The sequence below is a fragment of the Lissotriton vulgaris genome, unplaced genomic scaffold (assembly GCF_964263255.1).
Source record: "Lissotriton vulgaris unplaced genomic scaffold, aLisVul1.2 SCAFFOLD_2592, whole genome shotgun sequence".
Classification (NCBI taxonomy): domain Eukaryota; kingdom Metazoa; phylum Chordata; class Amphibia; order Caudata; family Salamandridae; genus Lissotriton; species Lissotriton vulgaris.
In genome coordinates, this window is record NW_028252791.1 from 77,681 (window position 1) to 102,534 (window position 24,854).

Genomic DNA, 24,854 nt, shown 5'->3' on the forward strand with positions numbered 1-24,854 from the left:
ATGTAAATTGAAAACATCAATTGTTCAGAGTAAACTAATAAATTGTGGTTTACTTGTACCTAAACTTGTGTGTACTTTAACTAAGCTGTGAGGCATAGGCAATTTTCTCTAATTCATAATAGTGTGGCCCTGCCTACCCTCCTTCCCATTGGGCCCAGCCACCCCTGTTTCTTTTGATAACATGGAGGCAGATGTGTGCCTCCTCCAGGAGACACAGCTCCTCTCCAAAGATTGGCACAGGAACTATCTTGCTGGTTCTGGGAATTGGCTGAACCACAAGAGTCAAAAAGAGGAACTATCTTGTGTAAAACAGAGACCATCTGCTCTCTGGCTTGCAGTCAAGGACAAGTGGATGAGAGCAGCAGATCAGCACAGGAGAAGAGAACAGGGAGTTAGAGAAGGAGTTGGGTGGAAGAGAGCAGCAGATCAGCACAGCAGAAGAGAACAGGTTATTAAAGGAGGAGGTGGGTGGAAGAGAGCAGCAGATTAGCACAGGAGAAGAGAACAGGGGGTTAAAGAAGGAGGTGGGGTGGAAGAAAGCAGCAGAACAGCACAGGAGAAGAGAACAGGGAGGCAGAGAAGGAGGCGGGTTGAAGAGAGCAGCAGATCAGCTCTGGAGAAGAGAAGTGAACAGGGAGTTTGAGAAGGAGGTGGGTGGAAGAGAGCAGCATAACAGCACAGCAGAAGAGAACATGTAGTTAAAGAAGGAGGTGGGTGGAAGAGAGCAGCAGATCAGCACAGGAGAAGAGAACAGGGAGTTAGAGAAAGAGGTGGTGGAAGAGAACAGCAGATTAGCTCAGGAGAAGAAAACAGGAAGTTAAAGAAGGAGGCGGGGTGGAAGAGAGCAGCAGATCAGCACAGGCGAAGAGAAGAGAACAGGGAGTTAGAGAAGGAGGCAGGGTGGAAGAGAGCAGCGGAGGGCATGAGGGTGGTAGAGTGGTAGAGTGAGGGCGGTATAGTGAGGGTGGTAGAGTGAGGGCGGTAGAGTGTGGGCGGTAGAGTGGTAGAGAGGGCGTGAGGGCTGTAGAGTGAGGGCGGTAGAGTGGTAGAGTGAGGGCGGTAGAGTGGTAGAGTGAGGGCGGTAGAGTGGTAGAGTGAGGGCGGTAGAGTGGTAGAGTGAGGGCGGTAGAGTGAGGACGTGAGGGCGGTAGAGTGGTAGAGCAAGGGCGGTATAGTGAGGGCAGAGTGAAGGCCGTAGAGTGGTAGAGAGGGCGGTAGAGTGAGGGCGGTAGAGTGGTAGAGTGAGGGCGGTAGAGTGAGGGTGGTAGACTGGTAGAGTGAGGGCAGTAGAGGGGTAGAGTGAGGGCGGTAGAGGGTTAGAGTGAGGGCAGTAGAGTGAGGGTGGTAGGGTGAGGTCAGTAGAGTGGTAGAGTGAGGGCAGTAGAGTGAGGGTGATAGCGAGAGGGCGGTAGAGTGGTAGAGTGAGGGTGGTAGTGTGAGGGCGGTAGAGTGGTAGAGTGAGGGCGGTAGAGTGAAGGCGGTAGAGTGAGGGTAGTAGAGTGGTAGAGTGAGGGCGGTAGAGTGGTAGAGTGAGGGCGGTAGAGTGAGGGCGGTAGAGTGGTAGAGTGAGGGCAGTAGAGTGGTAGAGTGAGGGCAGTAGAGTGAAGGCGGTAGAGTGAGGGCAGTAGAGTGGTAGTCTGAGGGCGGTAGAGTGAAGGCGGTAGAGTGAGGGCAGTAGAATGGTAGAGTGAGGGCGGTTGAGTGAGGGCGGTAGAGTGGTAGAGTGAGTGTGGTAGAGTGAAGGCGGTAGAGTAAGGGCAGTAGAGTGGTAGAGTGAGGGCGGTAGAGTGGTAGAGTGAGGGCGGTTGAGTGAGGGCGGTAGAGTGGTAGAGTGAGGGCGGTAGAGTGAGGGCGGGATAGTGGTAGAGTGAGGGCAGTAGAGTGGTATAGTGAGGGGCAGTAGAGTGGTAGTGTGAGGGCGGTAGAGTGGTAGAGTGAGGGCGGTAGAGTGGTAGAGTGAGGGCAGTAGAGTGGTAGAGTGAAGGCGGTAGAGTGAGGGCGGTAGATTGGTAGAGTCAGAGGTGTTGGTAGGGGTACCTGTCAGACAGTGATTTATGAGTTGAATATGCGCTGATATTGTTTCCTGAGGTGGGAAAGCTGGTATGTGTAAAGCAGTGTCCCCAGAGGTGGTAATGGGGCACGTGCGAAGCAAAGCTTCCAGAGTGACATTTGTGATTAAGTTGTCCCCTTCTTCACATTACATAGTGCTTCGCTTACATTTTTGTCTCTTGTGGTACAGGATGAATTCATGAAAAGAAATCGTGAATTGGAGCACCTCCATCGTAGCAAAATGTCAAAAATAAAACTCAGGAGATTAACAACATCCACGAAACCAACAGAGTCCTGAGAGGTTGGAGAAGTTTTTGAAAAGAAATGAAATGTGAATAAACAAGGGAGGGTCAGTAGTGTGTTGATGAAGGAGAAGAGAAGTGGGGGCAGAGCGTTGAGTAGGGCTAGCAGCAGTGCGAGGAGGAAGGGGAGCAGTAGCACATGGAGGAAAGGGGAAAAGCATTGCCACTAGGTGTTGGAGAGCAACAAAGGAGACGGTGGGGGGAACAATGGTTAGTCGGCGGGTGAGGGAGCAACCGAGGTGCTTGAGACTGACCAGCTGCACGAAGAGGAAGAAAGTATTCGCAGAACTTTAAAATGCAATGGTAGGGGACCGTAGAGCCTGAGGAGGAATGGACTCGAATCTGAGGCGAGTGAATCCTGCAGGGTCTGCGCATATTTGTTTGCAATGGTAGGGGACCGTAGAGCCTGAGGAGGAATGGACTCGAATCTGAGGCGAGTGAATCCTGCAGCGTCTGCGCACATTTGTTTGCAATGGTAGGTGACCGTAGAGCCTGAGGAGGAATGGACTCGAATCTGAGGCGAGTGAATCCTGCAGCGTCTGCGCATATTTGTTTGCAATGGTAGGTGACCGTAGAGCCTGAGGAGGAATGTACTCGAATCTGAGGCGAGTGAATCCTGCAGCGTCTGCGCATATTTGTTTGCAATAGTAGGTGACCGTAGAGCCTGAGGAGGAATGGACTTGAATCTGAGGCGAGTGAATCCTGCAGGGTCTGCGCATATTTGTTTGCAATGGTAGGTGACCGTAGAGCCTGAGGAGGAATGGACTCGAATCTGAGGCGAGTGAATCCTGCAGGGTCTGCGCATATTTGTTTGCAATGGTAGGGGACCGTAGAGCCTGAGGAGGAATGGACTCGAATCTGAGGCGAGTGAATCCTGCAGGGTCTGCGCATATTTGTTTGCAATGGTAGGGGACTGTAGAGCCTGAGGAGGAATGGACTCGAATCTGAGGCGAGTGAATCCTGCAGCGTCTGAGCATATTTGTTTGCAATGGTAGGTGATCGTAGAGCCTGAGGAGGAATGGACTCGAATCTGAGGCGAGTGAATCCTGCAGGGTCTGCGCATATTTGTTTGCAATGGTAGGGGACCGTAGAGCCTGAGGAGGAATGGACTCGAATCTAAGGCGAGTGAATCCTGCAGCGTCTGCACATATTTGTTTGCAATGGTAGGTGACCGTAGATGCCTGAGGAGGAATGGACTCAAATCTGAGTCGAGTGAATCCTGCAGCGTCTGCACATATTTGTTTGCAATGGTAGGTGACCGTAGAGCCTGAGGAGGAATGACCTCGAATCTGAGGCGAGTGAATCCTGCAGCGTCTGCGCATATTTGTTTGCAATGGTAGGTGACCGTAGAGCCTGAGGAGGAATGAACTCGAATCTGAGGCGAGTGAATCCTGCAGCGTCTGAGCATATTTGTTTGCAATGGCAGGTGACCGTAGAGCCTGAGGAGGAATGGACTCGAATCTGAGTCGAGTGAATCCTGCTGCGTCTGCGCATATTTGTTTGCAATGGTAGGTGACCGCAGAGCCTGAGGAGGAATGGACTCGAATCTGAGTCGAGTGAATCCTGCAGGGTCTGCGCATATTTGTTTGCAATGGTAGGTGACCGTAGAGCCTGAGGAGGAATGGACTCGAATCTGAGGCGAGTGAATCCTGCAGCGTCTGAGCATATTTGTTTGCAATGGTAGGTGACCGTAGAGCCTGAGGAGGAATAGACTTGAATCTGAGTCGAGTGAATCCTGCAGCATCTGAGCATATTTGTTTGCAATGGTAGGTGATCGTAGAGCCTGAGGAGGAATGGACTCGAATCTGAGTCGAGTGAATCCTGCAGGGTCTGCACATATTTGTTTGCAATGGTAGGTGACCGTAGAGCCTGAGGAGGAATGGACTCGAATCTGAGTCGAGTGAATCCTGCAGGGTCTGCACATATTTGTTTGCAATAGTAGGTGACCGTAGAGCCTGAGGAGGAATGGACTTGAATCTGAGGCGAGTGAATCCTGCAGCGTCTGCGCATATTTGTTTGCAATGGTAGGTGACCGTAGAGCCTGAGGAGGAATGGACTCGAATCTGAGGCGAGTGAATCCTGCAGGGTCTGCACATATTTGTTTGCAATGGTAGGTGACCGTAGAGCCTGAGGAGGAATGGACTTGAATCTGAGGCGAGTGAATCCTGCAGCGTCTGCGCATATTTGTTTGCAATGGTAGGTGACCGTAGAGCCTGAGGAGGAATGGGCTCGAATCTGAGGCGAGTGAATCCTGCAGCGTCTGCGCATATTTCTTTGCCATGGTAGGGGACCGTAGAGCCTGAGGAGGAATGGACTCGAATCTGAGGCGAGTGAATCCTGCAGCGTCTGCGCATATTTGTTTGCAATGGTAGGTGACCGTAGAGCCTGAGGAGGAATGAACTCGAATCTGAGTCGAGTGAATCCTGCAGTGTCTGCGCATATTTGTTTGCAATGGTAGGGGACCGTAGAGCCTGAGGAGGAATGGACTCGAATCTAAGGCGAGTGAATCCTGCAGCGTCTGCGCATATTTGTTTGCAATGGTAGGTAACCGTAGATGCCTGAGGAGGAATGGACTTGAATCTGAGGCGAGTGAATCCTGCAGGGTCTGCGCATATTTGTTTGCAATGGTAGGTGACCGTAGAGCCTGAGGAGGAATGGACTCGAATCTGAGGCGAGTGAATCCTGCAGGGTCTGCGCATATTTGTTTGCAATGGTAGGGGACCGTAGAGCCTGAGGAGGAATGGACTCCAATCTAAGGCGAGTGAATCCTGCAGCGTCTGCGCATATTTGTTTGCAATGGTAGGTGACCGTAGATGCCTGAGGAGGAATGGACTCGAATCTGAGTCGAGTGAATCCTGCAGCGTCTGCGCATATTTGTTTGCAATGGTAGGTGACCGTAGAGCCTGAGGAGGAATGAACTCGAATCTGAGGCGAGTGAATCCTGCAGTGTCTGCGCATATTTGTTTGCAATAGTAGGTGACCGTAGAGCCTGAGGAGGAATGAACTCGAATCTGAGGCGAGTGAATCCTGCAGCGTTTGAGCATATTTGTTTGCAATGGCAGGTGACCGTAGAGCCTGAGGAGGAATGGACTCGAATCTGAGTCGAGTAAATCCTGCAGCGTCTGCGCATATTTGTTTGCAATGGTAGGTGACCGTAGAGCCTGAGGAGGAATGGACTCGAATCTGAGTCGAGTGAATCCTGCAGGGTCTGCGCATATTTGTTTGCAATGGTAGGTGACCGTAGAGCCTGAGGAGGAATGGACTCGAATCTGAGGCGAGTGAATCCTGCAGCGTCTGAGCATATTTGTTTGCAATGGTAGGTGACCGTAGAGCCTGAGGAGGAATGGACTCGAATCTGAGTCGAGTGAATCCTGCAGGGTCTGCACATATTTGTTTGCAATAGTAGGTGACCGTAGAGCCTGAGGAGGAATGGACTTGAATCTGAGGCGAGTGAATCCTGCAGCGTCTGCGCATATTTGTTTGCAATGGTAGGTGACCGTAGAGCCTGAGGAGGAATGGACTCGAATCTGAGTCGAGTGAATCCTGCAGGGTCTGCGCATATTTGTTTGCAATGGTAGGTGACCGTAGAGCCTGAGGAGGAATGGACTCGAATCTGAGTCGAGTGAATCCTGCAGGGTCTGCGCATATTTGTTTGCAATGGTAGGTGACCGTAGAGCCTGAGGAGGAATGGACTCGAATCTGAGGCGAGTGAATCCTGCAGCGTCTGAGCATATTTGTTTGCAATGGTAGGTGACCGTAGAGCCTGAGGAGGAATGGACTCGAATCTGAGTCGAGTGAATCCTGCAGGGTCTGCGCATATTTGTTTGCAATGGTAGGTGACCGTAGAGCCTGAGGAGGAATGGACTCGAATCTGAGGCGAGTGAATCCTGCAGCGTCTGAGCATATTTGTTTGCAATGGTAGGTGACCTAGAGCCTGAGGAGGAATGGACTCGAATCTGAGTCGAGTGAATCCTGCAGGGTCTGCACATATTTGTTTGCAATAGTAGGTGACCGTAGAGCCTGAGGAGGAATGGACTTGAATCTGAGGCGAGTGAATCCTGCAGCGTCTGCGCATATTTGTTTGCAATGGTAGGTGACCGTAGAGCCTGAGGAGGAATGGACTCGAATCTGAGGCGAGTGAATCCTGCAGGGTCTGCACATATTTGTTTGCAATGGTAGGTGACCGTAGAGCCTGAGGAGGAATGGACTTGAATCTGAGGCGAGTGAATCCTGCAGCGTCTGCGCATATTTGTTTGCAATGGTAGGTGACCGTAGAGCCCGAGGAGGAATGGGCTCGAATCTGAGGCGAGTGAATCCTGCAGCGTCTGCGCATATTTCTTTGCAATGGTAGGGGACCGTAGAGCCTGAGGAGGAATGGACTCGAATCTGAGGCGAGTGAATCCTGCAGCGTCTGCGCATATTTGTTTGCAATGGTAGGTGACCGTAGAGCCTGAGGAGGAATGGACTCGAATCTGAGGCGAGTGAATCCTGCAGCGTCTGCACATATTTGTTTGCAATGGTAGGTGACCGTAGAGCCTGAGGAGGAATGAACTCGAATCTGAGTCGAGTGAATCCTGCAGTGTCTGCGCATATTTGTTTGCAATGGTAGGTGACCTAGAGCCTGAGGAGGAATGGACTTGAATCTGAGGCGAGTGAATCCTGCAGGGTCTGCACATATTTGTTTGCAATGGTAGGTGACCGTAGAGCCTGAGGAGGAATGAACTCGAATCTGAGGCAAGTGAATCCTGCAGGGTCTGCGCATATTTGTTTGCAATGGTAGGTGACCGTAGAGCCTGAGGAGGAATGGGCTCGAATCTGAGGCGAGTGAATCCTGCAGCATCTGCGCATATTTCTTTGCCATGGTAGGGGACCGTAGAGCCTGAGGAGGAATGGACTCGAATCTGAGGCGAGTGAATCCTGCAGCGTCTGCGCATATTTGTTTGCAATGGTAGGTGACCATAGAGCCTGAGGAGGAATGGACTCGAATCTGAGGCGAGTGAATCCTGCAGCGTCTGCGCATATTTGTTTGCAATGGTAGGTGACCGTAGAGCCTGAGGAGGAATGAACTCGAATCTGAGTCGAGTGAATCCTGCAGTGTCTGCGCATATTTGTTTGCAATGGTAGGTGACCTAGAGCCTGAGGAGGAATGGACTTGAATCTGAGGCGAGTGAATCCTGCAGGGTCTGCACATATTTGTTTGCAATGGTAGGTGACCTAGAGCCTGAGGAGGAATGGACTTGAATCTGAGGCGAATGAATCCTGCAGGGTCTGCACATATTTGTTTGCAATGGTAGGTGACCGTAGAGCCTGAGGAGGAATGGACTCGAATCTGAGTCGAATGAATCCTGCAGCGTCTGCGCATATTTGTTTGCAATGGTAGGTGACCGTAGAGCCTGAGAAGGAATGGACTCGAATTTGAGGCGAGTGAATCCTGCAGGGTCTGCGCATATTTGTTTGCAATGGTAGGTGATCGTAGAGCCTGAGGAGGAATGTACCGTTTTTTTGGGCCGGTGGCTGTATTACGTTCAAAATAAGGTTGACTTGTTCTGACAGCTTGTAAGAGAACGCAGTGCATTGTCTCGTAGGTTTTTTTCAAACTGCATTAGGAGCAAGCATGGCAGTTATTGTGTGTTTTTTTGCAGGTGTAGAAAGTATTGCTGCTTTTTATATTTGTACGTTACGGCGTTGTGATCGGTTGCACGTTGTTGGTAGTGTCTCACAGAGAGCAGTTAATAAAAGCAGATTCGCTGCGTTTACCTAATAGGCTTTGACCATATTTAATCGCACTTACACGTCTATCAGTTAGCCTCAAAGATCCCCGTTTTTTTCGTTGCATTCTTCCTCTTCTCGGAACTAATGATCATCACCCGGCTCTAGATGGGAGAGGGAGCAGATGTGGCTCATTTGCTGCCACATTCACAGCGTTAGTTGTTGACCCAAGCTCTGGCTTTGGTCAACCACCACAGCTGTTCAACGTGGCTGCTTAGAAAATAAACACACTGCACCCAAATACCTTAACTGTAAAGTAGTGTTTAAGACGTTTTTCATCTGTGACGAACACTTGCTCTAATATATATGATTACGAATTTAGCTTTAAGAGTTTACCCACAGGTGTGTATGTATGATTGTGTGTATATCTATCTCCTACTGGCGGTCGCAAATAAGTTAACTGTGTAGCTTCGGTGAGCCGGACCATTACACTGTGGCTGCTCACTTTACTGGTGTGACAACATTTTAAAGTAATACTGCCTGCCGTGCTGTGATCGCTGTGTGTGTGTCGCAGCCTCTCATGAGGCTTGCCCAGAAATCAGGCTTCCATGCCACTACTGACTGCGTCGGCCAGAGTCCTAAAGTCAGCTGACTAACTAATTTATGGTACAGGCCCGACGCAGCTGAGCTCTGTGTTAAGGCCTCTCACATCCTGTTGTATAGTCCTGTGAATCTGCTGTCTAAACACAAGTCCTTGCTCTTGTTTGCTGGTAATTCTTAGCGGAGCCATGTGAGTCCTGCTTTCTAGATGTCCGTATTTTATTATTTTCTAGTGGTGATGTCTGAGGCTGGTATTAGTAGTTACTTCACAAGCCTTACATTAATCCTGCTTACAGCATTCGCCTATGAATAAGGTTGCCCCTGCCCCCTCTGTTGTTCACCCCACTCCAAGTGACCTGTCATGTACAACAAACACCACCCGATAAAAGTGTTTTGTTTTATACTCCTTGTTTCACCATGCTCCTTATCTTTTATTTGGGCATTTTTTCAGCCTTTTTATCCTTATTCGCCTTATGTGTCATCCAAAATTCACAAGTTTATTATATGATCAGCATTGTACAAGAGAAGCAATGCAATACAAATGGCAATACAATAAAACACATACTTCCTATCACTTTTATGAAATATGTAAGTAAAGAAGACTCGGTGTCAAGAACAGGAGAATGGTCACGGTCTTCAATGCTATGTCATGTGAAGTGATGCCCGCCCTCTTTCATAGCAGCCAAGCTTATGTGTGACATTTTTATAATGTCATTATAATTTAGAGTTACCCACGCAGGCCTTTCTTTCTCATTGCTCAAATAGGTCTAATTTCTGATATTTATACGTTTCCCTCGTCCTCATTGCTTGATTTTTTTGCTCGCAAGAAAGAGTCACTCATAGTTGTTGAAATGTCACTCATAATTATCCTGAAATTATGAAAATGTCACACATAGCAATCTGAAACCTTGGCAGCTATGCTTCTCATCACAGGCTTTTCAGGCGAAAAAACATGTAAATGTTTGCTGAGGCCTTCAAAAGAGTGACCCAACTCCAGCAGTGAGGGCCAATGAGCATTGTTGATACAAAATAATCATCGATCGATGCAACAACAACAACAACAGATGATTCCCGTGACAGCAGGCTCGAGACCCTCCAGCAGCAGACAATCTGTGTATCTCTGGACCTCACCTGGGGTTTCATGTGGGTGCTGTGGGCCCTGCTGGGGTCGGGCCTCTCCTGGGGTTCAATGTGGGGCCTGCTGTGGGTCTTGACCTCACCTGGGGTTCAATGTGGGGCCTGTTGTGCTCCCTGCTGTGGGTCTTGACCTCACCTGGGGATCAATGTGGGGCCTGTTGTGCTCCCTGCTGAGACTGAGGCCAGGACTGAACCATGAGCGCGAGGTTAAAAGGGGGCCTGATCATAGACAACTGCGCATGCGCTGGGGATAGACACTGCTTCTCACAGTGCAGATTAAAGAGACCTTGGATTAACTGCGCATGCGTCGAGAACAGATACCTGTCTTTCGTTCGTTCACAGCACAGTAAAGGGCGACAGCTCAGCGCCAGCACAGGTCCGCGCGGGACAAAATGAATGAGAGACAACTGCCTCCTCTATGTGGGGGGTAGTGTCTTTGCTCTGCGCAGGCGCAGTGAGACTGAGTATCCTCTGTCCAGGGCTGTTCACAGTCCGTTCCCCGTGCAAGGGCCTAATTCGGCGCCAGGAAGTAGTGTCTTCGCTTCGCACATGCGCAGCTGTGGCGCGCGGTCCTGGTGTGATGGATGTTTACTTCGCGCGTGCGATGGTGGCTCGTGGGAAATAACACACCGGGCCCCACACACTCCTCACAGGCATTCGGGCCCCCGGTGCCGGACTCAGGCAGGCTGCCCGCCTCTCCCCCAGGCCCTGCAGCCCCCACGGGCCGGTGCTCAAGCAGAGGTGAGGGAGGCCTCTCACCCCGCGCGCTGCATGTCACATCCAATGTCCAGACGTTGAATGAAGAGCATCAATGCAGCTGCACCAGCAGGTGGAGCTGCACTGAGGGCGGTGGAAGCTGAAGGGGATCCCTGCAGGGTCTGTGTGTGACCTCGAGGATGCATTGGAGACCAGGAGCATGGATTGAAGCGCTGTGAAGTCCTGGCCTCTGCAGCACTATGAGCATGCATGGCACTATTTCAAATAGTAATAGTAAGAGAGGCCACCATAAGAATGAGCACAAATAACCAGGGACTATAACAACACCCTCCCCACCCACAGAGTGTTAGAGAGGCCACCATAAGAATGAGCACAAATAACCAGGGACTATAACAGCACCTCCCCGACCACAGAGTGGAAGAGAGGCGACCCCCCACCCACAGAGTGGAAGAGAGGCTGCCACAGAAATGTGCACAAATAACCAGGGACTATAACAACACCCTCCCCGCCCACAGAGTGTAAGAGAGGCCACCATAAGAATGAGCACAAATAACCAGGGACTATAACAGCACCTCCCCGACCACAGAGTGGAAGAGAGGCGACCCCCCACCCACAGAGTGGAAGAGAGGCGACTGTAACAATGAGCACAAATAACCAGGGACTGTTTAGGATTTGGCAAGGGTATAACAACACCCTCCCTACCAACAACGTGGAATGGACCCCTTGGGTCCCAGCCCTGAAAGTGCCACTGTAGCAAATGTATGCATGTGGGATGGTGTCTGCTGTGTAAATGTATGCATGTGGGATGGTGTCTGCTGTGTCAAATGTATGCATTGGGATGGTTTCTGCTGTGTTAAATGTTCAGCATGTTCTTTAGGCAGTCCTCGAACAGAAATGAAAAACAAAGTTAGTTTGTCATTCAGTTTGGCAAGTCTCGGAGAGGCCTCATTTATGGTATAATCTCCAAATTGCACTTGCTATGCTATGAACTTTGTTTTTTAGGCTAGCGTGCTGTCATGAATAATCAAATCAGTTAGATCTTCTGAGCAGCTGCAGTGCCTGCTTGCCTTATGTTACTGAGAGCTGCAGTCACGCAGTCTGACTCTGGTTAGTGCCCTTCCATTTCTGGTGCTTTGTAGTAGTTTTAAGATCTTTTTAGAGGTTCCTATTACTCAAGTGAGTGTCATTTCTGATTTTTAGACGTTTCCCTCATCTTTATCGCATGATTTTGCTCATGGTAAAGTGTCACTCATAGATGTTCAAATGTCACTCATAATTACAATGAACTTATGAAAATGTCACACATTGCAATCTGAAACCTTGACAGCTATGAAATAGTGAAATAAGAATTAACTTGCAATGCACTCTAATCCTTCATATACATAATTAATAGTTTACTACTTGTCCTAGTAGAGCCTAACTGCATGTCTGCATGTGTGTTATACCAGGGTCTCCACCTTTTCAATAGTTAGAGCTACTTCTGATCGAAGAGAATCAGATCGAAGAGAATCATCCTAATCTACTGCCTATATTATGTGGCTTCGCTAAGGGTAGATAAATGCCAAGCAACTTAATTTCTGCCCTAGAGCACCCAGTCCTGCTGCAGTAAGTACATAGCATTTGTAGGACAGGGTTAGGAAAGGTTTACCTGTAGGGCCCATAAGCCTTTGTAGCTCTGTTAGGAACCTGTGGGTTCCTCAGAAGTCACAAACAGGTGACATCTGGTTACACTTAACACTTTTTATAATAATAATGGCGTAAACACAGCATAAACAAAGTGTAGATTAAACCGCAGGGTATAAATACACCTACACACACACACCCACCAAGTTTTAACCTGTACTAAACACACAATCCTCAATAACAGGTAGATAATACAAAGACTGATGGGCATAATTAAGCAGACCTAAAGATGCATACATAGCACGGACAAGATGAAGGTCTTGATTTAAAGTTTGCTGAGCAGGGTACTCCTTCACAAGCGTGGTGGAGTATCCTGTCCAACAAATGGATGGTCTGCCTGACCTAGTGCAAGTCAGGTGGATTGTTTTACGTCCAGCCTGACTTGAGTGCCGTCACTGTAAATACATCATGCGGCCCTTCCTTTCTAGATCAGGCTGCCTGTATTTTTCTCTTATTCAGGACCACCAGGGAAAACGAGGCGGTCATGAACAGAAAAACTCTAAAATGAACACCACTCCCTGGCAGAATATGTCAGGGGTGGGAGGGTGAGTAGTTATTTGTTTTTAAAAACAAACACCCACTTTGGGAGCGTGTTTAAAAAGAAATACCTGTGTACAATGGACAAGGAAGGAACAAGGAGACTCAGTTTGATTTTCATATGTGCTCAAGGCATCATTTTATCAGCATTTCAAGACTTCCCAGCAAGATATTAGGCGCCCTTCTCTCAGTGGTTTTCGAAAAAATGGAAAACATAAATTGAATTGTCAACCACTCTGCTTTTACTCACTGTATATAATTATTCACCAATACACTTTGCGCCGTCCACGCTGCTCTCACTGTCACTTGTGTCGCCGTAGTGCCACTCACTTTTTGCACTCGTGCACCTTGTACAACTTTGGGCTGTCACTTCTTATTTATAAATTGCAGTGCTGATACTAACTGTAATTATCTTTGCCCTACATTCCGTGAAATGCTGATAAAAATGATGCCTTGAGCACATATGAAAATCAAACTGAGTCTCCTTGTTCCTTCATGAATAATACTGTATAGATATCCTTTATATTTGTCTGCAAATAATACCAGTTGGGATATTGTCCATTGTACACAATTGTTCACCCCAAACCCAACAAGGTTGATGGGTTTTTACTCCTGTTTCTTTTCCACAATAAAAAAAATACCAGCGTTGGTGAGTGGCCACCTGAAACATGGCAGCCGCTCACCAATCTTTCCATGCCTTCAGAGAAACCACAGTGGCTCCTCTGAATGGACGGAGTGCCCCCAGGGCCAGCGGAAATCTCTACACAAGACAGGCGGCCCGTTGGACCTAAAATCAGGTCCAGAGTATTGATCACTGGCAAATAGAAGAGTAGAGAAAAGAAAAAGATAATAAGAAAGCTGACTGTATGTGATTTACTGTATACGAATAAGTAAATGACAAGACACTGCTGTGTCTCTTGCCACAGCTTGACAAACCCAAGTAAGGGGTTTTCTTCCAGCCTCTATGTTCAGTCCAGTTCAGGTGGCACGGTGTAGGCAGGGGCTACTGAGTTGAGGTTATTTTCCTTTGATGTCCCGAGACCTATCCCAGAATGACTGTGCAAACTGGGCTGAGTAAATCCTTTTTGTACTTGAGTCTCAAGGTAGCGAGGGCGAGCAGTTACAGATTTCCCAGCTTGGTAATGTTGGCTGCTTGAACTCAGCGCTAAGCAATAAATCAAGAGTCTTAATAAAAATGAATGACCGCACACTGCTTATCTTGCCAAAAAAAAGTACTTTACTCTCTCAATTGCACCCAATACTACATACTACATAATCAAAAACAAGTCAATATCTCTAGCCTCTAAGTTGGCAGGTGCTGCTGTCCCTCATGGCTATCCCTCTCCTCCCTAGAGGCATGAATATAGTACAGGTGTAGTTCATTCAACCTCATACACAAGTGCTCTGTTAGACCTGGCGCCATTGGCGTGGGTCTCCCTTCCATTTTTCACTGTTGCCTCCTGTATTTTTGCTATGTTTTTGCTGGTCTAGATGCTTTGGGCACGTTGCCACTGCTATTCATTGCCAAAGTGCAAGTGCTCCCTCTTGTAAATTGTTGCAATGGATTAGTGACGTTATGATTGGCTTTTTTGATTTACTTGTCAGACCCTAGTACAGTGCACCATGTGTGCCCAGGGCCTGTAAATCAAATGCTGCTGGTGGGCTTGCAGCACTGGTTGTGCCACCCACAGAAGCAGCTTGTAAAATGTGACTCAGGTCTGCCATTGCAGAGCCTGTGTGCAGTCTGGGGCTGCCATGTTGACATGGCAAGTGAACCCACTTGCCAGTCTCTAAACCTTCCCTTTCCTCATATTAGTCACCCCTAAGGTAGGTCCAAGGTACCCCCATGGGCAGGGTGGATTGTATGTAAAAGGAAGGACATGCCCTAATAGGTGTGGCATGTCCTGATAGTGAATTACAGCCAATTTCGTTTTTCATGTTGCAAGGCTACCTGCTCCCATAGGCCAGAATGGGTAGTTTTGTTATAACATTTTATAATCCTAACTGACCCAGGGAACTAGAAATTCGTGTTTAGTATGCCTGAACTCAGAATGATAAAATACATCTTTTAGTGAAAGTGGTTTTAACATTCTTTGTTTGAAAGTACCACTTTTAGAAAGTAGGTATTTTCTTGCCTAACCATCCAGCCTGCCTCTGCTAGTTTGTGTATTCTGTGAGAAGTTAGCCTGGCATATGATGTCCACTAGTTCTAGCGGGCACCTTGCATCAGTCTAGTCAACACTTATTGATAATGGTTGTAAAGTCAACCTTATAGAAAGCTATCCTAGTGGTAGCATGGACCAGTAGTCATCAGCCTAAGACTTCTGTAGGCGAGTTAAACGAGTTGTTTTACCATTTATAATCTCTTGAGTACCAAGTGAAAGCACACCACACAAGGTATATATCAAATATATATGTATTTATTCTAAACACAACCCCTCTGCACTCTTTATGAGGTCAGAGGTCAAAGTACATTACAAGAATCTCAATCAGCATACGATAAGTTGCACAAATACAGTTATGCCCTAGGGACCTCACTAACCATATACTAAAATAGTGGTATAAGAATCACGTGAGGATTAGAAAGCAGGCCTGGGGCCTGTGGAATCGCTGGGGCTACTCTAAACAACCAAAGGTTAGGAAGTAGGAGGCCCACGGGAGACGCGTGCAGTGTCTAAACACAGCAGCGGGTTACCATTGACTTTCTATGGGAAACAAAGAAGTTTCAAATATAAAATGTAAGGACACTTCCGGATGCACTTGGATGGAACCCTTTTAAACTAGGACTCTTCGAGAGTCAAGACCCACGGGAGCACCGGAGTACTCATGTTACCTCACACAGGGAAGTCGGGTGCATTGGTACCTTTTCGTGTCAGGTTTCGTCGTCGTTTTCTATGGAGACCTGTAAAGAAGTGCTGCAGGCGACCAAAGGAAAAGTGTCCGGGTGGATCCAAGGGTGGATCGAAGATCTGTAGAACCTGAAAGCAGAGGGGACAGAGTCTGGGTCACTAGCCAGTGACCAGGAAGGTACCAGGAAGGAACCAGGTGATGTCGGGTGCTTTCGAAGTGAAGAAGGTGAGCTTGTTTCTTCAGCCACATGTTCCAGGAGGCATCGACGATGACCAGGTGCTGGATTCGAGCTGTCCCACGAAGGATCTAGTTGACTGCGGTGTCGGTATCCGGATTGGACCCAACAAGCCTTGGTAACCGCAACCCACGCAGGAAGGTGAGATGAGCTCTGTTGCAGACCAGCAAGGTCTGGGGCGCTTCTCCTTAGTAGGGAAGCAGGAGCAAGCCTGGAGCAACCAGGAAAGCAAGTTAGTTGTTAAAGGAAGTCTTCCAGGGACTCAAGAGCCAACGGACTAGGAACCGGAAGGACGCATCGAGCAGAAATGCAAAGCGGGGCCCACGGGACACTCGTGGAGTGTGCGGGTTTGAGCTTCGGTGCAAATGGCGCTCGGGGCTGGGGCTTCAAGTACCCCAATGCACAACCACGAGTTACCTCAGGAGTCGATGCAGTGAGCAAAATGCAGGATGTCCAGGAGTTCCGGTCCCACGTCTCTCGTGTCCATCACGGGTCTCAGCTTTGCTGGGATCGAAGGTCGGGGTCAGAGAAGTCTGGAAGTCTGTGTCCTGTGTCACAGTCTCTTTAGGATCCGTCGGGAGCCTCGAAACTGCAGACCTGCAAAGTTGCTTGTGGTGCCTGTTTGAACAGGGTGGTCACTCCTTGACCACAAGGGAGATGTCCTCAGTCTTCCAGTTAGAATGGAATGTCGAAGTTCCGGGATAGAGAGAGTGCAGCTAGGCTGTGGTCCTGATTAGCAGGGCCACAGGCAGCCTAGAGTCGAAAAACCAGTGAAGCACAGCAAAAAGTGGGGGTAACCATAGGAAGCAGACCCTTCTCTCCTACATATTCTATGTCTGGTTTGTGAGTGACAGGGACTGGGGTGGCTCCAGGAGGCAGGGTGAGTCAGCACTAGGCTGAATAGACCTATCTGCATTTGGAGTGGTGGGAAGAGTAGCACCTGGGCCTGAATAGGGCTGTGCCTGCCTTCCACAATGCTGGCTCCACCTCCTGTGTGGCGTCTGATGACCCTGGCCCGCACTGACAAAGGAAGAAGTTGTGCACTGGCCGAGTGCACCCAGAACTGGTTTGGGCTGGACACAGGCACCCTCTGCCTTCAGAGGACACAGGATTTTGCAGTATAAATATTAGGGCCCAGACCCCAGAACTTTGGATCACTTCTGGGAATCAAGACAAACCTTTGCCAAGGAGAAGAACCAAGGAAGCTGAAGGAGAAGTGTTGTTGGGGTTGGCCTGCAGTGGTTGCTTTATTGCCAAGTAGAGGAGAAAAGGAACTTTGTGTGTACTTTTACTATCTTGAAGAAGATCTCCAAGGGCTTGATGCTTGAAGCTGAGCTTGCCTCCTGTTCTGAAGTCTCAGGGACACAAAGACTTCACCACCAGCTCCCCTTGAATTTTCTTGCTGGGAATTCTACTTGCCGAGAGGTACCTACTGTTGTTTGGGCCCTCTGAGAAGACTGCGTGTCGCTTGGAGCTGGAAGCGCGACGCAACAAGGAGAATCGTGTCGCCCCCACAGCAGTCGCCGAAGAAGCATGCCGCCACCGCAGCTGTTCGCCGTCACATCACAGACGAAGGTTGTCGCATCACCGGAGAAGCGTTTTGTCACCGTCGAATCACCGGAGAAGCGTGTTGCAGGGCCTGTCGCTGGTCAGAAGTTACTGAGTTCGCCGTCGGGCGTGCACGCATCGCATCCAACGTTGTCGCATCACATGAAGGACGCAATTTTATTGCACCGGATTGTCGTGTCGCGTCGTCACCGGGCTGCAGTAAGAAACGACGCATCAACTCCCCACATAGTAAGGAAGCGAACTCCCCTGCTCAGTAGTAAGTAACCAACGCATCCTCCCTCCTGAGTGTAAGGAATGGTGCATCATCTTCCCTGCGATCCTTTTGCTTGTTTTGCGTGACGCATCTAAGGTACTTTGAGAGCAAAGTGTCGCAGTTACCATCTACATTGAATTAAGCTATTTCTACCATTTTAAAGTCTATTTTTGATTACAGTATTGTGGATTTTTGTTGTTTGGTCTTTAAATCTATTAAGTCTATTAAAGGTTACTTATTTTTCCTTACTGGTGTGGTGTCCATTTGTTGTGTTTTCACTGTATATCCTGAATGTGTTTACACATGCTTTACACACTGCCTCTGAGATAAACCTGTCTGCTCGTGCCAAGCTACTAAGGGGGTGAGCAGAGGTAATCTTAGAAGTGTAGCCCCTTACCCTGACAGAAACAAGGGTCCCTATTTGGTCAAAGGTACCTACCTCTTCCAACTAGAGATCCCCATTTCTAACATTGGTGGTCAGCGCTGAGGATTTGGACTTGCATTTGTGACTCATACACAGTGATTGATGTACACTACTAGTGAGTGCAGACCATAACACAACCCCATACTTTTTGGTAGAATTTTCCTTGGAACTTCTTTTTGAGAACTACCAACTGTTTTTCACCATGAGCAAAGCAGCATCCATTGCATCTGTTGACATTGATTTTGAAGACGTGTCTTACCTCAAAGCTGCTTGCTGGAAATTTAAAGTCTCTATGAAAGCCTCACCAAGAAAGAGGTATACCAGAAGGCGCTGAAGGCCTGGGTAAAATGTAGAAATGCCATTGAGCGTCCTGAAGAGCCTAGGGAGGAGGTAGAGTATTTAGATGGGCAGCTAGAGGGCCCAGTGGGCCTGGATGGGAGGAAAGTGCCTTCCAGAGCAGGCAGCAGTGTTTCTTCAAAGGACCTGTCCCCAAGAGAGTTGGAGGACAAGGAGAGAGATAGAGTGCATAAGATGGAGGTGGCCAAGCTCAAAATAGACGGGCAGATGGAGTTGGAGAATAAGAAATTGGCCTTGGCGGAGGAACAAAGAATTCATTTGGAGCATGCGAGAATGTTGAGGGAATTGGAATTGAAAGCTAAGACTTTAGAAATGTCTCCCTTTGGTGGCAGCGCACCGTCCATGCCTGTAGAATTGAGTGTTTATTCCTAAGGACGTCATTAAGGAGTTTCATAAGAATGAAGATATTGGGCAATGGTTTAAGGCCTATGAGGTAGCTATGACATCCTGAGAAGGATTGGGGAGCGTTGTGGGTGCGGTTTCTCAGTGATGGGCGGGATACCTTATTGGATTTGCCTTCTGAAGATCAGACTTCCTATGTGAATATAAAAGAAGCCTTAATATCCAGGTATGGTTTGACCCCAGAGCTTTATAGACAAAGCTTTAGGAATTGTAAGAAACTGGAGTATAGCACTTGGGTAGAATATGTTTCTTTCTTTGGCAGAGCATTGGATTGTTTGGTGAAGGGTAGCAAAGTGAATGATTTTGAAGCACTCTATAATTTGATTGCATGGGAGCACGTGTCCAATAATTGTTTTCCAGAGCTACGCCAGCACCTTATTGATAGCAAGCTGACTAACCCTCGGAAGCTTGCTAATGAAGCGGGCTGCTGGTTGAGTACCCGGGTCATGTGGGAGACTTTGCCAAAGGTCAGCAGAATCAATTAATAAATCAATCAATCATTTGTAAAGCGCACAACATACCCGCGAGGGTCTCAAGGCGCTGGGGGGCTGCTACTGATCGAACAGCCAGGTCTTGAGTATCCTCCTGAAGGTCAGCAGGTCTTGGGTCTGTCGTAGGCTCAGAGGGAGGGTGTTCCATGTCTTGGCAGCGAGGTGGGAGAAGGATCTCCCACCGGTGGTTGTTATTCGGATGCGCAGGACATTGGCGAGTGAGAGGTCGGCGGAGCGTAGCTGGCGGTTGGGGATGTAGAAGGAGAGCCGTCTGTTGAGGTAGGCTGGGCCGGTCTTGTGGAGTGCCTTATGTGCGTGGGTAAGGAGCTTGAAGGATATCCTCTTGTTGACGGGGAGCCAGTGCAGGTTTCTCAGGTGGGGGGGTGATGTGGCCGTGGCATGGTACGTCGAGGATCAGTCCTGCCGAGGCATTTTGGATGCGTTGTAGTCGTTTGATGAGCTTGGTCTGAGCTCCCACGTAGAGGACGTTTCTGTAGTCGAGTCTGCTGCTGACGAGGGCCTGGGTGTCTTTCTTGCATCCGTCGGGATCCGTCAGTAGATCTTGCGGAGCATGCTGAGGGTGTTGAAGCAGGAGGAGGAGATGGCGTTGACTTGCTTAGTCATTGAGAGCTTGAGTCGAGGGTGATCCCCAGGTTGCGTGCGTGGTCGGTGGGTGTCGGGGCAGCCCCCAATGCCGTCGGCCACCAGGAGTCGTCCCGCGCTGAAGGGTTGGAGACGAGGAAGAGCACCTCCGTCTTGTCCACTCGGCGATGGCCATCATTCCTTCTTGGAGGTTGTCTTTGGCGGTGGCGGGGTCCTTGGTGAGGGAGAGGATCAGCTGAGTGTCATCGGTGTAGGAGATTATGTTGTGGTCAGGCTACGTAAATGTTGAACAGCGTCGGGCTGAAGGAGGATCCCTGGGGTACACCGCAGATGATCTCGGAAGCTTTGGAACAGAATGGGGTGAGGCGGACGCTCTGGGTTCTGCCGGAGAGGAAGGAGGTGGTCCAATCCAGAGCCTTGTTTCGGATCCCTGCGGCGTGGAGGCGTTCGTGTAGTGTGCAGTGGCAGATGGTGTCAGAAGAGTGTGGGGGACAAGGGTAAACAGAGGAAGTTCCAGAAAGGGCCCCAAAGTAATACCCAAGAGAACCAAGGGATGGGTGCTCAGCTTCCCCTGAGAAGAAGTCAGGGGCCATGACAGGTAAACATGTTCATAGGGGACCCCTGAAATGTTTTTTATGTGTTGAAGAGGGCCACCGTTTCTATGATCCCCAGTGCCCACAGAGATGTAAGACAGCGCCCACTGGCGCACCGCCCCTGCAGATGGCTAGTGTAGCCCTGGGTGAGGAGATGGGAGCCCAAGGTGGGTGGGGTGCCGCAGAGATGTCCCCAGTCTCTTTAGGAGACTGTGAGGTGGTCCCCAGGACCCAGTTGCCTTATAACACTAAAATGTTCAGGCAGTGGGTGACCATCAATGGCCATAGAGTGGAGGCTCTTAGAGACACCGGAGCCAGTGTGACAGCTGTCAGTTGTCGGCTGGTGTCAGGGGACCTGCTTGAGCTGACCCATTGGCAGCAGGAAGGGGGACCCTCCAGGGAAGAGTTCTGTGAGGAGCAGAAAAAGTGCCCTTCTCTTGCGGGTTTGCGGCAACAGGCTGCATACCAGGCAGCAGGTTATTAGTCTGGATCACATTGGATCTACTGGGAGAAAGGTTTCCTGTATAGTGAGCCTAAGGTTGCTGAGCCTGGGTCAGCCCGTGTGCTGGTCGCACCCATGCGCTTCAGAGCCATCCTACTGGGTTTGCCAATGCCCCCACCCTAATTAAAATTTGCCCAAAAAATCCCTGGCGTCTACTGGGCTTTTTGCCCCCTGGGGGGGGCAGATTGGGGGCTACTGCACCATCTGCCCCCCTGGGGGGTCAGGAAGACTGTATTTTTTGCGGGGGAGGGAGTGGGGGCATGGGCATGCCCGTTTTGGAAGCCCTCACCCTAATTCAAATTTGCCCTAAAAAAATCCCTGGCGTCTTGTGGGCTTTTTGCCCCCCCCAGGGGGGGTAAAAAGACTAAATGACACCAGAAAAATTTGGGGGGAGCAAAAGCCCTTGCCCAAGGGGCCCCTCCCTGGTGTCTAGTGGGTGGATCCCTTTCCAATGATACATTTCCCGTCTTTCTACGTGCCCAGGGGGCTGAGATAGCCCCCTGAGCCAATAGAAAGTGAAACTGAAATGAGCCTAAAGGCTCATTTCAGTTTCAGTTTCTGTGCAATAACGACAGCACAACATGCATGCTGATCGTCATAGCACAGAAACCAGGGAGGGGGCCTCAGGAGCTGGGGAAGCTCTACCCCAGCTCCCAAGCTCACAGGGGAATAATAGAAATCCCTCTGCTGTCTGCAGCAGAGGGATTTTGTGCCCCTAGCCTCATGACGAAATGGTTCCGTCATGAGCACAGGGACACCGATGCTCATGACGGAACCATTCCGTCATGAGCATCCAAGGGGTTAAGTAGCAGGCAGAAAAGAAGCAATGCACCACCAACGAGCAAGAGCGCATGGGGAAACCCACCAAAGTTACTGGAAAAAATAGAATGAATAAAAGCAGGTATAACACCAAATATAGTCTAAAATGATGACACCAGGCCGGTTCCCACAAGTTTGAAAAAATGAGCCAGTCCTTCGGTGTCAGACGCATTAAATATTTGGTGTATTAACTCCCCAAAATGGAGCAGGAGATTTGTATTCAGCAGTGACTTAATCTCACTTGAAGTTCTAGTTTCTAGCCACCTGCAATTTGAAGGTCTCTAGCGACTTCTTGTTGAAACAATAGTGCTTTGAGTCTGCTTAACTTGTTGAAGTCTGTCTTCAAAGTTGGAATTGAGGGCCACAGCGAGGTATCAAAAACTTCCCTGTGTAGGTGGAAAGAGAACATTGCTGCAACATGTAACACATTGGGAAATGGTTACTATATATAGGATGGCTGCCCGTAAGCCGCAACAATTATGGTTATTCAGGATAAGATAACTACCATTAGAAAGTAAAGTTAGCGTGGGAATTATCGTAGGGACTGGAGTCCCTTCTAAAAAACATGCCAAATTAGGAGCTGACACGTTGCAAGCGCCATGCAATTTAACTTGTTTACATACTTATGAATTTCCTACGGTAGAATCACAGTCCTCCACTGTAAGGTAATGATATAACCCCTTGTATTAACCAGACCGAAGATTCGGTCTCAGCTATAGTGAAAGGTAACTGATCCAACTGTTCAATGTGTAGCATAGTGTATGTTGCGTCTTTCATAGACACAAGTTTCTGTTTATCTGTCAGATTAAATGGTAAAAAATAAGGCAGAATCATTCAAATATTCCCATGGAACTTTTCCATTCTTCAACATTTGCAATGTCCAACCAAACTGCATTACAGACTGTAATTGATTTTGACCATGGTATAGCACAGATACATCATTTTGAACTATGTCAATCACAGATGAAACAATTTTATCCAGTGTATAAATCCAAGAAGACAAAGTGTTAATGCTATAATCAAACACATCAAGAAATTTGCATAAATTATCCTGATCACATTTTTTTTTTTTTTTTTTTTTGTCCTCTGTGCAAAAGGTGAGATAGAGGAAGACAGCTATCCCTCTTTTCGGAACTTTACCAGCTAGGGAATTTTCTCGCCTCATCTGGTAGATGGAAGAGCTTCTCATCTTGAGGTAAGTTTGTGTCTTACGATCTACAAATTTACCGGTAAAGTCCACCATGGTATCAATCCCAAAATTTGTTTATTGCATTATGTGTAATCCTTGGACATCCCTTCCTACCCTACCTCTACTCTCCGTCTTGGAGTTTGTTCCCATATCTCCCAGAATTTCGTTCGGTTACTTCCTTCTCTGCTAAAGTACTATTTCTTAATCTTACACACTGAGGTCAGCCAGTCCTGTAATGTCGAGGGGGGTGGGGGTTGCAAGTATCTACTTTATACATATCTCCCGTCTGGCGAGAAGAATTAGTACAAACAATAGTTTATTTTGCTTTTCGTTTAAACAAGGTACAGCCCGCTTTCACTCATAGTTCCAAAAATAGTTATATCTGTGCTTACCTCAATGTCTTGTCCCAAGACTTCACTTATAACATTACCCACGTTGGACCAGAATAGATGGAGTGGAGGGCACTGCCGAAACATATGGATGTCGTTTGCATTTATTTCTCCACACTTTGGACATCTTTTCACCACTTACTTGTTCATCTTTGTCAGCCTTTCTGGCGACCAGTATGCCCTCTGTAGTGTAAAAATATGTTTTTTCCTAAGAGGTGCAGATTTTATTACACGCCATAATGTAGAAAAGGATACTTGCATAGATGTTGTAAGTCCTGTGATGGCAGGTCTTTCTTCCATAACTCTAGTGGTAGAGTAAGATCTCCTGCTTGGATCATAAGTCGATACCATTTTGATACTTCCTTTCGTACTGGATCACTTTGTAGTTCTTCCTCTAGCTCCATATTCTCATCCTGATATTTCTCCATGCCTTTTGCCCAGCTTGTCAGTTGGTAATACTTGAATCTTTGAAGTTCCCACCCGTACTCGCTAGTAGAGACTCCCAGCTTGTCAAAGCTCTTGCTTGTATCAGCTGTCCCCACTTTGCTATACCTGCGTTCTTTATGGGGACTGCCAGAACGTCTTTCAAACATTCTGGGCTACCTGGGGATTCCCAGATAGGTGCAAAGGTACTATAGTATGGAATTTCTGGTACTTGCTTAACCTGGTACCAGAGTTAAAGGCTGCACCTAAAACTTCCAGCTTGATTATTTTTTAAGTACTTTGGGTGGCCAAATTTGTATAGACAGAAGTCCCCTTCCACCATCACTTTGTAATACGGGGCATAGAGAGAATGTTCCTTGAGTAGTACCCTGATATTCTTGAACTGGAAAACCCTGTAGTAATATAGAAGGTCAGGCTAGCGATACCTCCTTGATCTTCTCTCCTACGTAGTTTTTCCAGGCGATTCTTACTCTTTTCTAGGTTCATATGAAACGTTTAGTTCACCTTGTATCTTTTTGATCCACTGCAGTTTAAATTCTAGAGGAATAGTATTAAAAATAAAAGAGAATTTGGGTAGGATAGCCATCTTAATTGTGTTGGATCTCCCCATGAAAGACAATGGTAAACCACTCCAGGTTCTTAGCAGCTTACTTGTCTCTTTCACTTTAATCTCGAAGTTTACTTGCGCAATTTTGTCAATGTTTTTTAGTATCTCTATTCCCAGATACTTAATTCTATTCTTTACTAAGGGAGATGGTATAGGGGTATTCCAGTTCATGATTTCCATTTTTTGGTGGTTGACTTGGTACCCCGAAACCTCTCCAAATTCATTTTGCAGTTTTGTAATATTAGGTAAGGATACCTTCAGGTTACAAGTAAACACCATTAAGTCATCTTCATATAATGCCACTTTCTTTTCCCATCCTTGAAAGTTGACCAGGGTTATTCCTTGTGAAGATCTTATGGCGTTAGCCAAGGGCTCAATATATAGGTTGATTAA

At 48.1% G+C, this 24,854-nt stretch overlaps 1 protein-coding gene across 1 annotated transcript in view; it reads left to right on the forward strand.

Moving 5' to 3' along the window:
- The first annotated feature begins 10,356 nt into the window (after nucleotides 1–10,356).
- Nucleotides 10,357–24,854, forward strand: part of LOC147662016 (uncharacterized) — a 70,148-nt gene continuing 55,650 nt past the window's right edge. The window contains exons 1-2 of the mRNA XM_086951183.1: nucleotides 10,357–10,538; nucleotides 22,930–23,027. The gene's annotated coding sequence lies outside the window, so the exon portion shown is untranslated. The remainder of the gene's footprint in view (nucleotides 10,539–22,929; nucleotides 23,028–24,854) is intronic.